Raw genomic sequence first — 18517 nt, 5'->3', positions numbered from 1 at the left:
ATGTAGTAGCTAGCTAGCTAGCTAGCTAGAAGCTAAATAGATAGATTGATTGATTGATTGATTGATTTAAAATGCGCCCAAAGAGGAAAAACCTCATTTGTTATGCCGTCGGTGTGGTAATTAAGTTAGTTTAATGACTAAAAAGGTGAGTTTTTCCATGTGTTAGTGTGCCGGTAAGATAAGTGAATATGGCTTCGTAAGCTTAAAACACTATTGTTTTTTATTAAATTGGATTTTTTTTTTTTTTATTTAGCATGTTTTTTTTGGGCAATAAGTATTTTTGTGAATTTGTGAATTTGGAGTGGCGTGAACCAGCGTGCGGCAAGCATGCGGCGTATGTTTGCACGTGTGTCGGCGCGATGACAGAACGGCAGCGCTGTCCTCCAAGGGCGTGTTTGCATAACCTCATTTTTTTTTTTTTTTTTTTTTTTTGTCACACCTGTCCCACTTGTTGCATGTTTAATAGTAAAGAGCTATTTGCAAGCGCCGGCATTGACATTTGACCTCGTGGGGGGAGGGGGGGGTGTAGTTGTATAAGGTGTCACACTTGTGGCACCGAGCGGTTGTTGGCGGTCCAGCTTGTTGTTGTTGCGGGTCTGATTAATGGACGGACCCTCCCGGGCGAGCACTCGTTTAGCATTGTGCAGACGTTAACCTCGGTTTAATAATCGTTATCTTGGCGAATGAAGGTAAACATTTGGGCGCAGCGCTTGTGTCGTTTCTCGTTAGCGTGTCCACTGAAGAGTCGTTCGTCCGGCGAGTTAAGCGCGATGACGATGTTAGCGAGCGCGTGGAACTAAATCCCTCTTAAAGTGTCCCAAGTACGGATCTTGTGACCGGCGATTCACATCCTCATCCTCTTACTTGTTTATTTAGCGCTCATAATAAAACTTCAACCTTCACACACTTTAAAGACTTTTTTTTTTTTTTTTTTTTTTTTTTTTTCAAATCGAGAGCTTCTATTCGAGAACAGGCCTGAGGTTGTTTTGCAGTGCAAGCAGGCGTGAAGGTGCAGTCCAAATCATCCCCTCGGTGAACGTGATTTCACACTTATTTATAAACATAAATCTGTCCGTATTTAGAAGATTTCAAGTGCCTGTCAAGTGAAAAGAAGTGTCATAATGTTTGAGCCACAAAAATATTGCCACTTAAAAGCTCATATATCTCGCCGGGTCATCGTGGGGCTTTTCCGCAGCACAACGAGGCACTCTATAGCGGCCATGCCAGCCCGAAGCGCCAGTCTACATTTTGGCTGCCACGTCATTTTTACAATTTTTTTTTTTTTTACCTCACTCTTTCACCTTCTCTCACCATGATGAGCATGCACTCATGGCGGACAACGAGGCACTCTAAAGGGCCCATGCCAGCCCAAAGCATCTGCACACGCTTAGGCTGTCAAGTCAGACGTGTAAAATTTGTTTTACCTTACCCGTCTGCCTTTTCTTTGTGATGTGCTTGCGCTCATGGCTGACAACGAGGCACTCTTAAAGGGGCCATTACAGCCCAAAGCACCTGTCCACATGCTGGCTGCCACGTCAATTTTCTTCTTTTCTTTTCTTATATATTATATATTTTCTAATATTTTTTTCTTTTCTTTTCGTTTCTCACTCTGTCACCTTCTCTCATATGATGTGTGTGCACTCATGCCTAACAATGAGGCACTCTAAAGGGGCCATGCCAGCCCGAAGCACCTGTCCACACGGTGGCTGCCACATCATTTTTACATTGTTGTTGTTTTTTTTTTTTTTTACCTCACTCTTCCACCTTCACTCGCCGTCATGTGTTTGCACTCATAGCTGACAACGAGGCACTCTAAAGCAGCCATGCCAGCCAAAATCGCATGTAATTGCACCAATTCTCTTCAAACGGGCAACGTATTTACAAACCAATCACTAGATGTGTTAAAGAAGGATCTCGTTGAAGGATAATCTTTACAAAATATGTCAAGTAAATCTGTAATTTTTGTACAACCCCAACTATAGAACATATCTATTATTGTTTTTAGGATTTTTCCATGTATTTGTTGATGCTGCAGATTTGTGGATGGCATGTGGCGTCCTGTTGACGGCTTTGTGCTGCGGTGATGTCACGTCACGATGTACAGCGCGTCCCCCGCCCCCTTTTCAACACGGTAACACTATCGCACCCCCTTACTGTTATGCGGCTCCATTCAGAGGGCCCGAAATAGAGATGGAAGTACACAATGGAACGCTCGCACACACGCACGGTGCTAAAAGCCTCCAGTGGTTGAAAAAAAAAAAAAAAAAGGCCACGTCGCGCTGCGGAGCTGACAGACGGGCCGGCGGGGGCTCATGTTTTTGCAGGAGAGCCACAGTACGATAGCGACGTCTGAATAATTCATCTCGTGGGCTCGGAGATGTGATATTTTAAGACGCGCTGGTGTTTTGTGTGCAAGGGGGGGGGGGTCTCACGTCGGCTTCTTTCTGTTTTTCCATCCCTGGCGCTTCGCCACCGGCCGGGTCGAGTGCACGGTTGCGCACGCAGGTGCGGATTATGTTATCGGCGTTCAAATGCCCGCTGCGGTGGTCCCCGCTTGTGTGATAAACGGGCCCGATGACGTCATACAATGTCAACTGTAATCTCTTGTGGGAACCACTTAGCGTTTGCAAGCACGGTTTGGATTAATGACGTTTTTTTTTTTTTCAACCACTTAACTTTGATAGCCAAATCATAAATAAAACCATTTCATTATTAGGTCGCATTGGTCTATGATTATGTGTGTTAATGGGTAATAAGTGCACTCCATTTACCATTCGTATTCGACTGGGGCCTTTATGGTTATGGCAGTTTGTTTGGATTTTCCCATATGAAATAATGGAAATATATTTAGTCTGTCATTGAGCCAAGCCGGTTAAGAAAATACGCTAAACCGCATGGAGGTTGACTGCACTTTTCTTTGTTTGTTTGAGGACGCTTCACATTTCCACACATAGAAATATAGAATAATATGCTTCCGTTACCACTCCTTGTCGAGACATGTACTCCTTTACTATTCAGTGGATCTAAAAAAAAAAAAAAAAAAAAGAAAAGTCTACACACCCCTGTTCAAATGCCAGTTAGGGGGATGTTAGCATGAATTTTTTTTTTTAGTTTTTTTAAAGTTTTTTTTTTTTAGTTTTTTTAAAATCAAGGTAGGGAAAATTAAGGTCTCATTTGGCAAAAAAAAAAAAAAAAAAAACAGGTTTCTGCTAGAAATAAAAAAACATACAATTAAAGGGATACTTGACTTATTTAGCCATTTTTGTCAGTCAAACATGAATATTTTGCCTATAATAAATTTGATATTTTCATTATTTTTCCATGTACAATTAGTACCTTTAAAAACACATTTTGCAACTTGCTGTCAACTGAAAATGACATCACAAATCTATTTAGAATTGTGAGGAATTGATTTTTTATTTTTTTTCAACATGGTCCTCGTTGATCTCCTTTGGTCTGCTGCCACCTGCTGGCCGTTTGTGTAATAACTACCATTTCTGCAACCGTTCTATGCAGTTGAGAGGCTAAATCAAGGCCTTCTGTATGCTCTAGCATTAAAAAAAAATAAAAAAAAATGTATAAATACGCCTTCGGGACACTTAAAACATAAAAAGAAAAACGTAATTATACGTTTTTGGGAGCAAAATTGTTAATTTACGGGGAAAAAAAAGCCGTATTAAAAGTATAATTTTTTTATGAATATTGATATTTTAGACCCACTCCTAGCCATATCCCAAATATGAGTGTGTACATTATTATTTAATCTATTATGTTTCCTCTCACAACTGAGTGGTGTGAAATGATTTATTTTGTCGTGGCATTTGTATAGACGATTTTTTTTTTTTTTTTTTTTTAATATCCACTGTTGTAATAAAGTTAAAAGCGGTTTATAAATAATTAATCATTCAATCTCTGAATGTGTTTTTTGTGAGTACATAAATACTCGTACCGGTGTCGGTCTGAAAAATGAAAAGAAAACGCGTCACTTCCTGTTTGTGAAAGCGGACGGACGCTCACCCCGTATGAGAAGCTTGCGTTTGCGGTACTTGCCGAAATGTCGCCACGATGTGGAAACGGATTGATCGTCATCTCTCCGTGACGTGGGCTCCCACCCGCGTGGTCTGGCGTGCGTGAACATGTTCCAAGCGAGATTGCGTCTGAACCCCACACGAGGAGGTGTGCTTCTCGCCTTGGAAACAAAAGCTTCTCTTTTTTTTTTTTTGAAGTTGGCACGCTAATCCGAGCGTTACAGCATGGAAAATGTCTCGCAACTTGTCGTACCTTTTTTTTTTTTTTTTTTTTGTACCTTCTTTGGTTGATTTATGCGTTTGCACAACGATCACCTCGTCACGTGATGTCACGAGCTGCGTCCGTGTACCTGCAACCCGGCCGGGGCGCGCTCTCATCTCAACTCTGTCATCTGATAGGCCGCTAATCCACTTATTATGCTTGTCTGGTTTCATACAACAGCCAGTCGGCCATTAAATCATCTCGCCCGAGGATCAATGCAATGCGGGCCCCCGTCATTTTTTTTTCCTTCTGTTCCCGACCGTGTCCAATGTGACTGAAAGGGGAAAACGGGCTGTAAAAAAAACAAAAAAAAAAACAAAAAAAAAAACATGGACTATTAGGAGGATGGCACTCAGCGAAGCGGTGATCTCTGCCAAGGTGGAAAAATCTTCATCCAGATGACATTTTCGGCTCCTGCTTGTAATTGGAAAGGCAACTTTATTCGTTGAAAATAATTCAAAGTGCTTTACAGCTATGTCAAATTAAAGGCAAAAAAAACCATGAAAGAAAAATAATCATCAATATATTAAATTAAAACAAAAGAATTATAAAAAAAAAATAAAAAAATAAAAAATCAACTTTGAGTTGTTATATAAACAACTAAATAGAATTGCTTTTAAGTCTATATTTGAACATTGTCATCAACACAACAACAGAGGTCACAGAATTGAGCCCTGGGGAACCTCACAGTTCGTAAACGTGTTTGCTGCTTTTGTTCTTGGCTTTCTTGCAAGGATTCGTTCTCACCTTCCCCTTGACTGACAACATTAGCCTGACTGCATTCGCCTTGCCAAATGAGTGACAAGAACTCGTCTGCCCCCGGACGGTTTTCCCGATGTTGATGCATCGGGCCTCGCGGGTCACATGTGGTCGCCCGGGATTCTCCATTTATCAATGATTGGAATTCCCTCCGCATTCTCTCGCCAGCCGAAAGACTCGGATGACGGGGATGCCGACGTCTCGAGCGTGACACCCGAAGACGCGGGAATGCGCATCCGTCGCTATTGATCCCCACTCAAGTGAGGTCAGGGAATGTGGGGCGTGGCAAGACCCCACATGAAGGACCGCCTCCTCCCACAAAGTCATTTCAATCTGGTCTGAATGGGAGCTAAAGAGGGAGGAGTTAACTTGTGCTTTTGACTTTTGAAGACGGGACATTAGGAAAACTGGATGCATTGATAAACTGCTAGACAACGATTTCACTTGGAAAAAATATCTAACAATGATAACAATCCAACAGGATTAAATAGATAAATTGTCATTTTTGGTAGAAATGACAAGTCATAGAAAGCCGCTTCGGGAGTCGGCTGCATTCCATCCCGTCTTGTATCTGCGCTAGTTTGGCAAACGTTTACGTGAGAAAACTCACGAAAATAGGACCCTGTGTGGAGATTGAAAGCAGTCGACTTGGCCGTGCGCCCCAAGTGGACTCGAGGGTCCGTGTCGTTGACGGGCTCAGCCTCACGACACTGATGGATGTGTGCGGTCGGCCCTTTGCCCAGCGGCCTCCAGCCCGAGCTCGTGTCTGAGCCTCTAAAGCCGGTGGAATGCGTGCAAGCGCGGGGGGGGTGGGGGTGGGGGGGGGGGGGGGGGGGGGGGGGGAGCGGACACACCGCCGCGCCCGCTTTGTTTGCGGCCTTTCATGGTGGCCGAAATCTTAAAAAAGAACATCGGAACTTATCAGAGCGAAAAAAATCGTAATATATGAAACAAGAAGAAGGGATTCCCCACTCCCACACCTCCCCCCAAAAAATTCTTAGGTGACACCGCCCAAAAGCTATTTATAGATTTTTGCTATTTGCAGTCAAACTCAGTCCACATTTCCCGCGAGGGAAATAGCAAGGGCCCACTTTAATACTGTCATAGCTTTGTTGCCATATAAAGTATTTTTGTTTCTTTACAAATAATGTAAAAATTCCTATGGAAAGTGTCCATTTTTGAATATCTGCAAAATTCTCCATGTAGACTTGGAAATCTTCTAGATTTTAATTTCCAGTAAATTTTGTAGAAATTTACTGAAAATTATCCCCCATACCTTTTGCGGTATGTCAGTAAAGTTCCAGGACTAGCGTCACTAAAGATATATTTCAAATCCAAACGACAAGTTTTCACCTTGAAAGTGTTCACTTTTGAATGTTTCCAAAAGTCTCCAGCTACGCTTGCACATGTTCTAGAAATTTACCAGAAATTTCCAGTAACTATTCTAGAAATTTACTGAAAATTGCCCCCTACGCCTTTGTGACCTATGCGGTATGTCAGTAAAGTTCCAGGACTAGCGTCAGTAAAGATATATTTCAAATCCAAACGACAAGTTTTCACCTTGAAAGTGTTCACTTTTGAATGTTTCCAAAATTCTTCAGCTACACTTGCACATTTTCCAGAAATTTACTGGAAATTTCCAGTAAATTTTCCAGAAATTTACTGAAAATTACCCCCCACCCCCCCTGTGACCTTTGCGGTATGTCAGTAAAGTTCCAGGACTAGTGTCAATAAAGATATATTTCGAAGTCAAAGGACAAGTTTTCACCTTGAAATGTGAATATTTCCAAAATTCTCCAGCTACGCTTGCACATTTTCTCAAAATTTACTAGAAATGTTCTCAACACTTGCCTGGTCTCGACCAGTCTTGATCAGAAATCACCAGTCGGCTTTGTCCAAGATTGAGAAAAAATGTCTTGGATTCTGAGACGAAACCGAGACCCTTAAGAAGTGGTCTTGAGATCGGTCTTGGTCTTGAGACCAACTTCTATCCTACACTCCGGGAACGATTCTTTCTTGATCGCCACAGCGCCGTCGTCACGCCCATTTTAATGTCTCCGTCTTCTGGCGCTGACACTTTTCTATCTTACTTCAGAGTTGGTGTTGTTGTCTTTTTGTTTTTTATTCTCCAGTTTTACCTCCTGCCTCTTCTCCTTAAAAGAACAAGCGTATCATCTTGAAGCTTTCACGCTGGATTTGTGAGATTACGCAACCACTTCACAGCTGCCTCTTAAACATTACTAGTTTTTTTTTTTTTTTTTTTGAGCTATCTGGCTAAATCTACGATACAAAAATTCTGGTTTGCACCATGAGAGTAGAAACATGTCCAAAGTTTGCACAGTAACGACGCGAGTCAAGTGCAGTTTTGATGAAGTGTGTACAGTCTAAAGTTCCGCGTGGGCTGCAATCGTGTTGAGATCATCGTTTCACCGGCACCGCCTCCATCGCTGTCGATATTCCGCTCCAGTAAAACGGGTTTATAGGCTAAACAAACGGAGACGTTGACAAGTGGGAGTGTTTCAACAGGCCTGACCTACTTTACGAGTCTCACCTGGCAGGCACGTGACGCCCCCTCGTCAAAACAAGGACCTCTGATATCAACAAACGCTGCGCTGTGCAGTCCAAACCTGCCCGTGTCTCTTTTTCTCACGCTCCAAAAATAGTCCGGGTCAGCAATCAGGATGTGCTTGCTGCCTTCGCTGGTTCTGCGTATCGGCCACGGTTTGTCCATGATCAGAAGTCTGCTTATGTTTTGTTTACATTTTGTTCCCGGCCCAAAACGTCGAGTGGTCTGGAATTTTGGACTTTTTCTTTTTGTCATACGAGTTCAACTTTTCTCATCGTCTCTCACGGTATCCATTAGGGGTGTGAATTGCCGAGTACCTGACGATTCGATTCGTATCACGATTCACAGGTCACGATTCGATTCGATACCGATTAATCCCGATACGAATTTATAAGTCGATTGTTGCGATTTTTTTTCATTCAAATTTAGAAAATACTAATCAGTAAGCTTGTAGAGTGTAAGATTTATATGAAAATGTATTATTTATTTATCTGAAATTTCAGTCTTATAGAGGTTGTAATCTGTTTCATGTTTGAACAGCATTAAAATAAAATATTCAGGCTTAATGTTCCGTTCATATAACATTCTTCAAGGTGTGAATCCTAACCCGAAGTCAGACGTTTTGTTGAATATTTTGCCATTAAAAATGGAAGTTTAAAAATCGATTCACACACAAAAAAAAAAAAAAAAGGCAATGATGATAAGACGTTGAATCGGTAAGACTACCGAATGAACAATCCTGAGCTCTTAAAAAAATAATAATAATAAATTTAAAAAAAAATTTTTATTTTTATTTTTTATGAATCGATTCGAGAATCGCGCGATGTAGTATCGCGATATATCGCCGAATCGATTTTTTTTAACACCCCTAATATCCATATTAAGTAACTTTTTAACTCATTTGCTCCCAAAGACGTATTTATACGTTTTTTATGGTTTTTTTTACGCTAGAGCATACAGAAGGCTTTGATGCAGCCTCGGAACTGAAGAAAACGCTTGAAGCAATGGTAGTTATTACAAAAACAGCCAGCAGGTGGCAGAAGAGTATAAGAGATCAAACAGAGCCATGTTGCAAAAAACCTTTCCCCACTGTTTTAAACAGATTTGGGATGAAACTTAGCTATATTCTAATGCTAATTGCTGCAAAACGGAAACAGATAGAAATATATCTTTTTTTTTCCTGATGAAATGCAAATTTTTCTTTTGGTCAATTCCATGTTTTATAGCAATAGAATATAATACTCTGTGGGCCTTGCAAAATCCAGTAAAGGGGTTGCTTCAGTGAAAATGGCCGGGAGTGAATGAGTTAAGCATTTAAGTGCAACACTCGCCATGCTATATTGTTCACATCATACACAACTCATTTTGATGCAACAAAACCTCCACATACACAAGCAGTATGGATTTTATTATTTTTTTTCCTGGCATGCGCCATGTTTAACTTCAATTTGTCCAATCATGTGATTTCAGTCTCTCAACAATAATTATTCTCTGATTTCTGTAGTCCTTCTTGATAGCAAACTAATTTGGTTTTTGTTCAAAATAAGACATTCACAAACATCTGCTTTTACTTTGGAAAGCAGCAAACAATAAAACGGTAACCGAATCAGTTTCAATAAGGTTGGTGAGTACAATTAATCAATCAATCAATCCATCCATACATCTGTCAAATCCATCAATCAATCCATCCATCAAGCAATCAACCAACCAACCAATGAATCAATCCATCAATCAAATCCATCCATCAATTCATCAATCCATCCATCAATTTGTCAAATCCATCAATCAATCAATCCATCAATCAATCAATCAGCAATCCATCAGTCCATCATCAGTCCATCCATCCTTCCATCAATCAATTAATCAATCAATCAATTAATCAATCAATCAATCAATCAATTAATCAATCAATAATCCACCAATCAATCGATCCATCAATCATAAATCCATCCATCAATCAAATACATTCATCAATCTATCAAATCCATCAATCAGTCCATCCGTCCGTCCGTCCATCCATCAATCAATCAATCAATCCCTCTCATGTGGTACTGCTTAATTGTTAAGTTATTTTAGCAGTAAACAATCCCAAGTAAACATTTGGTTCATAAAATGAAGATTGTTTTGCAATACACTTGAATGCAAAATAAAACTTAATCCAATTATTCGATGAATCGGTGGAATAATTGATAGAAAAATCGATTCTAAGAATATTTGATAGGGACAACACAAATTGTGAGTACTGAAAATAACCAAAATAGACATTGGAATGATTTTTTGTTTTTGATGAAAAAATGAATTCCAAGAAATGGTCGAGAAATTCTTGATGTTGGATTTATTAGAAGAAGCGAATGTGAGATTCCACCGAGGAGTCGACGCGTCGTTGCAGCCGACGACTGTCAGGTGTCGTTGCATTGACTCTGTTTTTCAAATTCGGATTCTCATTCGCGCCGCGACACCTGCGGCAAATGTTTTAACGGTGTAAAACCTCACCTGGCACGTCACCTTTGGCCCAACTTTACGTCGTCTCACCACCGACACTGAACGTGTCACAAATTATCCAATCCGAATCCGAAGACGCTTATATGAGTCTCGAAAGGATTTTCCCCGAGGTCAACGTGAAGTCAGGCGTCCTTCTTATACATCCCAAACGTGTTTTCGCCATTATTTTGGGCTCATGGAAACGGCAAATGGAAAAAGACTGATGATGACGAGCTCATCTGCAGCCCGCTCGAATGGGCGGGAACGTCCATGTATGTATTTATTTATTTATTTATTCATTCATTCATCTATCTAGGCAAAAGAAAACAAAATAAACTTGGTGTTTATTCAGATGGTGAAATCGAAGCCGTCTGGCTCATCTCACAACCAGCCTGAAGATTTTGAGTACGTTTGAACGTAACTCGACGGTCGTACAGTATAAGTCACATTTTCTGCCTTCCACGTTTCAAGTGACATATTTCACAAACTTATTGTGTGTGCGTGTGCGTGCGCGTGCGAGGATGCTATTGAGTAACGAACGGCTGGGAAGGATTCGGGAGTCCCCTTCTTGTTTTTCTTCAAACAGCCGCCAGTCATGAAATGGGTCATTCCAGCTCTGCCGCTTTTCCAATAAAAGGGATCATTTTTCGCACCCGAGTTTGTGGCAATTTAGTTGCTTTCGGTTTTCAATCCGACTTCGTTCGGATGCCTTTTGACAAAGACTTTTACTGGATGGACCGTCATTAAAATTGATGCTATGGTTAGATGAAGTCGATGCAAATGTCTTACTTGGATTCAACACAAAAGGTAATCAGATTCCTTTTTATGAATGACTACAAAAATCGGTGAATAATTATTGTTCTGAAATTTGAAATCAAAGCATTTTTACTCTCAATGGGACCAACCTGGCTAAATAAATAAATGTGGACAATTTTAAGCTCAACAATGGCTCCAAATGGTTAGCCGATTATTAAGATAGTTTTCGATTAATTTGATAACCGATTAATCGAATAATTTTGACATCTCTATTTAGGTTAGGAATTCTTTTTCACACTTTCTGATGTACTCTTAGGATTGAAGTCCCGTCCTTAAAATGATTCAAATGATAAAACAACACGATGAAAAAAAAGAGAATTGTTGAACCAATTTAATATTACAAATTGATTTGTTGACCAACTTAAAAAAAAAAAAATCACTTCAATTGGCAACACATTATTGTGAATTATGTTAATCCAAAGTTAAATATATTAAGTTTAACTTATTCAAACCCAAAAACAAAAAAATAAATTTTTCAATATTTTGTTCTTCACTCCCAAAAACGTATTTACACGTTTTTTATGTTTTTTATGCAAGAGGATACAAAAGGATTTGTTACAGCTTCTGACATGAAGAGGTCATTTAAAGCAATGGGTAGTTGTTGCAAAAAACGGCCAGAAGGTGGCAGCAGAGTATAAGAGATCAGCCAGGGCCATGTTGCAACAAGCTCTTTTTGCCAGTGTTTTCAACAGGTTTGTGAATAATAATGAAACTTTGCTAGATTCTCATGCTAATTGCTGTAAAACAGAAACGGACACAAATATATACTTTTTTTTTTTTTTCCTGATGAAAGACGAGACACTAATCTTTCTTTTGGTAGGTTCCATGTTTTTATAACAATAGAACAGAATATTCTGCGGGCCTTGCAAAATCAATCAAAATCCAGTCAAAGAGAGTAAAAATGGCTGCTGTTTCCGTTTTGTAGCAATTAGCATTAGAATATAGCTAAGTGTCATCATTATTCACAAATCTATTTCGAATTGTGAGTAACTGAGCTTTTTTTTTTTTCAATATGACCCTAGTTGATCTCTTATACTCTGCTGCCACCTGCTGGTCATTTTTGTAATAACTATCATTGCTTCCAACCTTCTTTGCTGTTGAGAGACTGCATCAAATCATTCTGTATGCTCGAGCATAAAAAAATAAACATAAAAATAGCTTCTAAATACATCTGCTTAAAACATTTAAAATAGAACATATTTATACGTTTTTGGGAGCAAATGAGTTAATTACCGAAACTTAATATAATGAATTTGGATTAACTTAATTCAACCATGTTACCAATTGAAGTGATTTTTTTTAAGTTGGTCAACAATTCAATTTGTAATCTTAATTTTTTATTTTTTTTACCTTCTTCATTTATCCTCTTTCAATTCACTTTTCTACCGCCGCTGCTCTTCTTTCACCAACTCGAGGCCCCCCGATAGCAAAAAAAAAAACAGTCCACGACTTCTTCACATTTCATCAGCGAGCTCCTTCTTCACGAAGCGAAATTGGAATATTTGCACTTCGGTTTCCGGTTGACAGTTGGTGATAAAACGCGGCCATTCGGCGCGGTCCTCGTCGATAATACTGCTTGGAAATTCCGCATGCATTTGGCAAAACGCGCGCGTCACGTTTTCCCTGCGGAGAAACGAGCTTGATGAAGTTTAACTCCCCTCAACCCGCAGTTCAAAATGTCCCCCCGTCACTGTGATGGAGTTAAATAAGATTTTAATGAGCCAATTAAAAGTCTTTGGAGTAGCATATGGTCATAATTACTGCTGTATGCTTCAGTTGGGGTGGGGGGGGCATTAATTACTCTTATGTGGGTCTGCGGATTGGACGCAAAATGGGTCAGCAAGGAATTCGTCGTGTCTTGCGGCATCGCACTTCCTTGAACACAAACGCAAACATTTTGAGCTTAGTTATTATTATTATTATTATTAAAAAGATGTTTCAAAGTTTGGTGCCATCATTTTGTGGCGCAGTATCTGAAGCTGACCAATTTTTGACATTCTCATTCAAAAAGGAAAATGCAAGTTTGTGTACTTTTAAGTCAGTGCTTCTCAAATAGTGCCGCCCCCCCCCAAAACAACCCCAACCCCCCCCCCCCCGCCCGCAGCCAACCCCCACCCCCCCCCCTCGGGGAACATTTTTTTTTAATTTTTTTTTTTTTTTATTTTTTTATTTTTTTTTACTGTGCTAGAATAAAGTGCAATTGCACCTCCACTGCATTAGGGGGCAGTGGCGCTCTCATTATTGGCAGAGTGCGCGCAGGGAGCATTCGCTCGGTGGTGTCGGGGTTTTGTTTGCATTGAGCATGTGCGCTTTGCACACAGCAAAAAAAAAATAATAATTCAGCACAAATTATTTTATATATTTTTGTTTTGCAGGTTAAAGTTTTTTTTTTTTTTTTTTTTTTTATTTTATTTTTTTTTATATTGTGCTCCTGAGTTAATGTTGGTGATCAGCATTATTATTTATTGACTTTGTCATTTTTTTTTTCCATATATGATTTGACGTGGTCAGTCAAAAAATGTTTATAGTTGAATGTTTTAATTTTATTTTTGAATTTCAGGTGTACTTTAAATATTTTCTGTTACAGTTAATAAAGATATTCTTTGTTGTAAGTTGCTCCATATTTCTCAATAGTAAAAAAGAAAGAGAAAAACAACAACTCAAATAAAAAAACAACAACTCAAAAAGATCTAATCAGACAGGATTTTATTCTTCAAGTAATTTCTATTTCTACTTGTACTTCTTCTTCCTCTTCTTCTACTACCTGTACTTGTTCTTCTATTTTTTCTTCTCTTTCTTCTTCTTCTTCTTCTTCTTCTAAGTACTTCTAAGTAATCTTGTTCTTTGTACTACAAGAACAACGAGTCTCGCTTGACTACATTGATTTTTTTTTTTTTGCCACTACGGCGAAAATGCCACAGTCTGTATCTATAAACAAATAAATATGTCCGTCCTTCTGGCATGCAAGCACACAAACATGATGACACAGGAAAAAAAACAAAAAACGCTCACTTTTGGAGCGAGGAGAAAAACGATTATTTAATTTAGTGCGGCGAATGACATGAATATTGCGTCTTTGATTGAACGGAGCAAGTTAACTCATTCACTCCCAAAAACGTATTTATACATTTTTTTTAGGTTTTTGTATGCTAGAGTTTTTGTATGAAGGCTTTGATGCAGTTTCTGACCAGAAGCGGTCGCTTAAAGCGATGGTACTTATTACAATAAAAAAATAAAAAAATAAAAAAAATAAATCATAATAATAATAATAAACAGCCAGCAGGTGTCAGCAAAGTATAAGAGATCAACCAGGTCCATGTTGGAACAAGCTCTTTTTTTTTCCCAGTATTTTCAACAGGTTTGTGAATAATGATGAAACTTAGCTAATTCTAATGCTAATTGCTACAAAACATAAAAACAGATAGAAAAATATACCGTACTATTTATTTATTTATTTATTTATTTATTTATTTATGTATTTATTATTTTTATTTATTTATTATTTTTATTTATTTATTTATTTATTTATTTATTTTTTATTTTTCCCCTGATGAAAGAAGAGACACATTTTTCTTTTGGTAGGTTCCATGTTTTGATAGCAATAGAACATGAAAATGGCTGGGAGTGAATGAGTTAAAAGCGGACGTGACGTGTAAACGGGTTATCCGGAATATTTCAGAAACTGAATTTTGTCCCGAATATTGACTGCAAGTCAACATAGTTGACAGATGACGTCCTCCCACCTGCTCATTCACGCATCCCACATTTGGTGGAAGAGCAGGCAAGGGAGGGGTCACAAGTGGCACTCCCGGGTTGAAGGCCACATCTGGGGGAGGCCAGCGAGCGTTCTTGTGCGCGAGCGCTCCCATTTATTTACCAGCTGGCCCGGATGACCGGAATCATGGCGGCGGGCGCCACCTGTTTCATCTCGGCTATTTTTAACGCCGTTGCTCCGTCCTCACCATCTCGTCGACCGATCGTTTGACTGTGGAAACAGCAGCAGCAGCAGCTGCCTTCCAAGGAAGTGCTGCTGGGGATTAACCCCCCGCTCGGCTAAATATGATGTTCATTTCCTCCCGCTCGCGATATCGTTAAATGTTTGTTGTGGTTGTTCTCCATGAAAGCAACTGGAATTGGAATTCCAAAGCGAGCGCTTTCACTCGACAGCCGCCAAAGCGCAGGGGAGGTTTTCTTGATCGCCACCACGTGTTCATGAATCAGATGTGCGCTGGCTGGCTGGCTGGTTGGGGATTCGCTCCCAAGTCTATTTTTAGACTCGCGACGCATTTCCGCGCGCGGACTGTCAAGTCGAATCTTGTCTCTGCCTGGCGATTGACGACGCTGCTTCCTGCTAATCAATAATGACTGCGATTGGGGAAGTCGTGGGTGTCCTTCTTTCTTGATTTTATACTCGCTTATGTTTAGATGCCATTTAGCATCTTGTTGTTTTTTTTTTTTTAGCTATTTTAAAAACAGACAAATTGAACATTGAAAAGGAATGTGGGTTTTAAAATAAAGCGGACTACTTTGCGGATTTCACTAGGGATAGACCGATTATCGTCCAGACTGATTATCGGTGCCGATATTTGGCATCGGTATTTTTACAAATCTGAAGGCCGATAAAAGCTCGTATTTGACTGAGCGGCGAATGCTTGCGAAGTAGGGGTGTGCCAAAAAAATCGATTCATAAAAGAATCGAGATTCTCATTTATTAATCGAATCGAATCGATACTAATATCCAAAAATCGATTTTATTTAAATTAGAAATGAAGAAGAAGGGGAAAAGGCAGTTGTAGCCCACAATGCTGTTTTTGTGGAAAAAGGCACTTACAATACAAAATTAATAAATGTTTAAACAAAAAAAAACAAAAACAAAAAAAAGACACCTTAATGTCTCTAGTTGTCATTTTGTCTTGCAAAGCAGACTGGAATAGATCATGACAATGTTGTGTATATCTGTAAATTGAAGCAGAAATCATTTGTCAATCAAATCATTTTGAATTGAGAATCGAAAATCGATTCTGAATCGAATCGCAGACCCAAAAATCGTAATCGAATCGAATCGTGAGACAGTCAAAGATTCCCAGCCCAATTGCGAATATTGTGAATTTTTCATCAGGATTTGTAAGATGTTCACAGTTTTTAATTGTTGCAAAAATTTCAAACATATCCAGACAATTTTTCACTATCTGCCGAGATCTTTTGAAACCGTTTACGAACCCCGACAAAAACACCAAATTAGCTAGTTTGCATGCATTTGTCATTCGTTTATGGATTTATTTAAATTTTCACTTTATGAAAAATGATGCTGACACTGGGAACTCCCTGCACTTTTTATTTTTCAAATTTAAAGGGATTTTTCTACTTATTTAGCCCATTATAGCAATAAAAAACTAATATTTTGTGTATAATTAATTTGAGACTTTCATTATTTTTCACATACAATTAAAAACACATTTTGCACCTCGCCGTCGACTAAAAATGACATCACAAAGGGCTCAGGTAACCAATCACAGCTTGTGAATGTCACATGACCAAACCTAGAAAACAGGTGAGCTGCGATTGGTCGCCTGAGCCCTTGTGATGTCATTTTCAGTCGACAGCAAGAAGAATGAAAGCATCCATAATATATATATTAAAAAAATACAAAATAAAAAATCCCCATGATCGTACCTAACGACACGCACGCAAAAAACAAAACATGGCGGGGCACAGAACAACCCTGTGAGGAAAGGCACCAGGAGGATTTCATCCACATTGAGAGGGATGACTGCTAACCACCACAGGGAGAAATACTTCATGTTTATATATGTTGAAAACCAATCAACCAAACCAAACCCTGGAAGCTTCCTGAAAATTTGATAGCTTTTAAACCAAGCTGTCAATTCTTTATATGTTTAAAATTAAAAGAAAAGTACATTTTATTTTTATTTAGAGCTAAGATTTTCTCTTTTACTGCAAATGAACATCGACTTAAAATATCAGTTATCGGTCTACTTGACAACTAATAACCGGTATCTAGGGGTGTGCTCAAAAAATCGATACGGCAATATATCGTTGCGGGCCTCATTACAATACACGTATCGATACGCAGGCATCAGAATCGATATTGCTCGTTGACTTGAAGTAGGCAGTTTGCATTTGCAGCTTACATTGTACCTAAAAAATAAAAACCAGAAGCGTCTTTGAAGTTAATTGCCTTCAATTAATGCAAAAATAGCTCACCGGTGATTGGACGCTGTGTCTTGCTCAGAAAAATGAAAGCAGAGGACGAATATCAACATTTATTTACTTCTAAACTTAACATGACTTTGATATTTTCGCTCATATCGGCTCATGCATATTAATACATTTTCGGCGAACAAAAATATTTTTTGTCAGTCAGCATAACAAACATATCCTTTAGGTATACATATGACTTTTATGAAAGTAAATGAATGGAATATATCGGGATACGTATCGCCTGAAGTATCAAGTATTGGGATACATATGTATCGCGATACGTATCGTATCGTCACCCCTGTATCGTGATACGTATCGTATGGTGAGGTTGGCGGCAATACCCGGCCCGACCGGTATCGGTAAACGGTCCATCATTAGATTTCACCGATTGCGAGTGTAAATCCAGCGCTAAACGACGGAAGAGCGTTTCTACTATAGCCGAGCACACTATCGGGCCTGTGCGGAGAGTGAAAGGGCGGTTTGAGTTTGTGCATGATGATGCAGGAGAGAGCAGCAAAGTGCACAGTTGCATGTAGATTCTTACGCTGTCAGAGGGAGTCTTGTTCCCTTCGCTCGCTCGCTCCAACTCTCCTCAGCCTCGTGCGTGGGTCGCGTCGCTTCCTCTTCTGAATGATCCACACGAAAGAGCCAAAAAGGAAGGAAGTACTCTTGAATCCTCATCTGGCTTTGTGATTGCGGTCATCATATTTAGGACAGCTTATCTGTGGTTAGCGCGTCTGGCCGGACTGTCCGAGAGTCGCACTCGGTATCGTCAGCTGCGTTTGGCCGCTCATGTGTCGGAGCCCCATGAACAGCTTTCGCTATCGATCGCCACGTCTCGCGTCAAAGCAAAATCTCCCGTCGGTTGCACTGAACTCATCCACTCGCCGCCATTTTCACATTTCGCAGTCCCGTTCGCTCCCGGCTGTTTTACTGCATTTGGACTGATTTTGCAAGGCCCACAGAATATTGTGTTCAATTGCTATAAAAGAAAGTTTAACATCTCTTCTTTCATCAGGAAAAAAAAGTATGTTTCTATCTGTTTCCGTTTTAGCAATTAGCATTAGAAGAGAGCTAAGTTTCATCAGTTTTCATAAATCTATTTAAAATTGTGAGTAATTGAGCTTTTTTTCTACATGGCCCTGGTTGATCTCCTTTGCTCTGCTGCCACCTGCTGGCCGTTTGTGTAATAACTACCATTTCTGCAACCGTTCTTTGCAGTTGAGAGGCTGCATCAAAGCCTTCACTATGCTCTAGCATAAAAAAAACGTATAAATACGTCTTTGGGACACTTAAAACATAAAAAAAAAAAAAACTATTTACACGTTATTGGGAGCAAATGAGTTAATTAGGGCCTCCCCGAGGCCGCTGCAATGGAGGCCT

General features: G+C 39.5%; 1 protein-coding gene across 4 annotated transcripts in view; it reads left to right on the top strand.

Moving 5' to 3' along the window:
• sema4ba (sema domain, immunoglobulin domain (Ig), transmembrane domain (TM) and short cytoplasmic domain, (semaphorin) 4Ba) overlaps nucleotides 1-18517 on the top strand; it is a 109261-nt gene that overhangs the window by 55561 nt on the left and 35183 nt on the right. The window lies entirely within an intron of this gene.

The sequence above is a fragment of the Festucalex cinctus genome, chromosome 3, assembly GCF_051991245.1.
Source record: "Festucalex cinctus isolate MCC-2025b chromosome 3, RoL_Fcin_1.0, whole genome shotgun sequence".
In the NCBI taxonomy this organism is placed as follows: domain Eukaryota; kingdom Metazoa; phylum Chordata; class Actinopteri; order Syngnathiformes; family Syngnathidae; genus Festucalex; species Festucalex cinctus.
The sequence above is the reverse complement of the archived record's forward strand: the minus strand, read 5'-3'. Positions and strand labels throughout refer to the sequence as shown.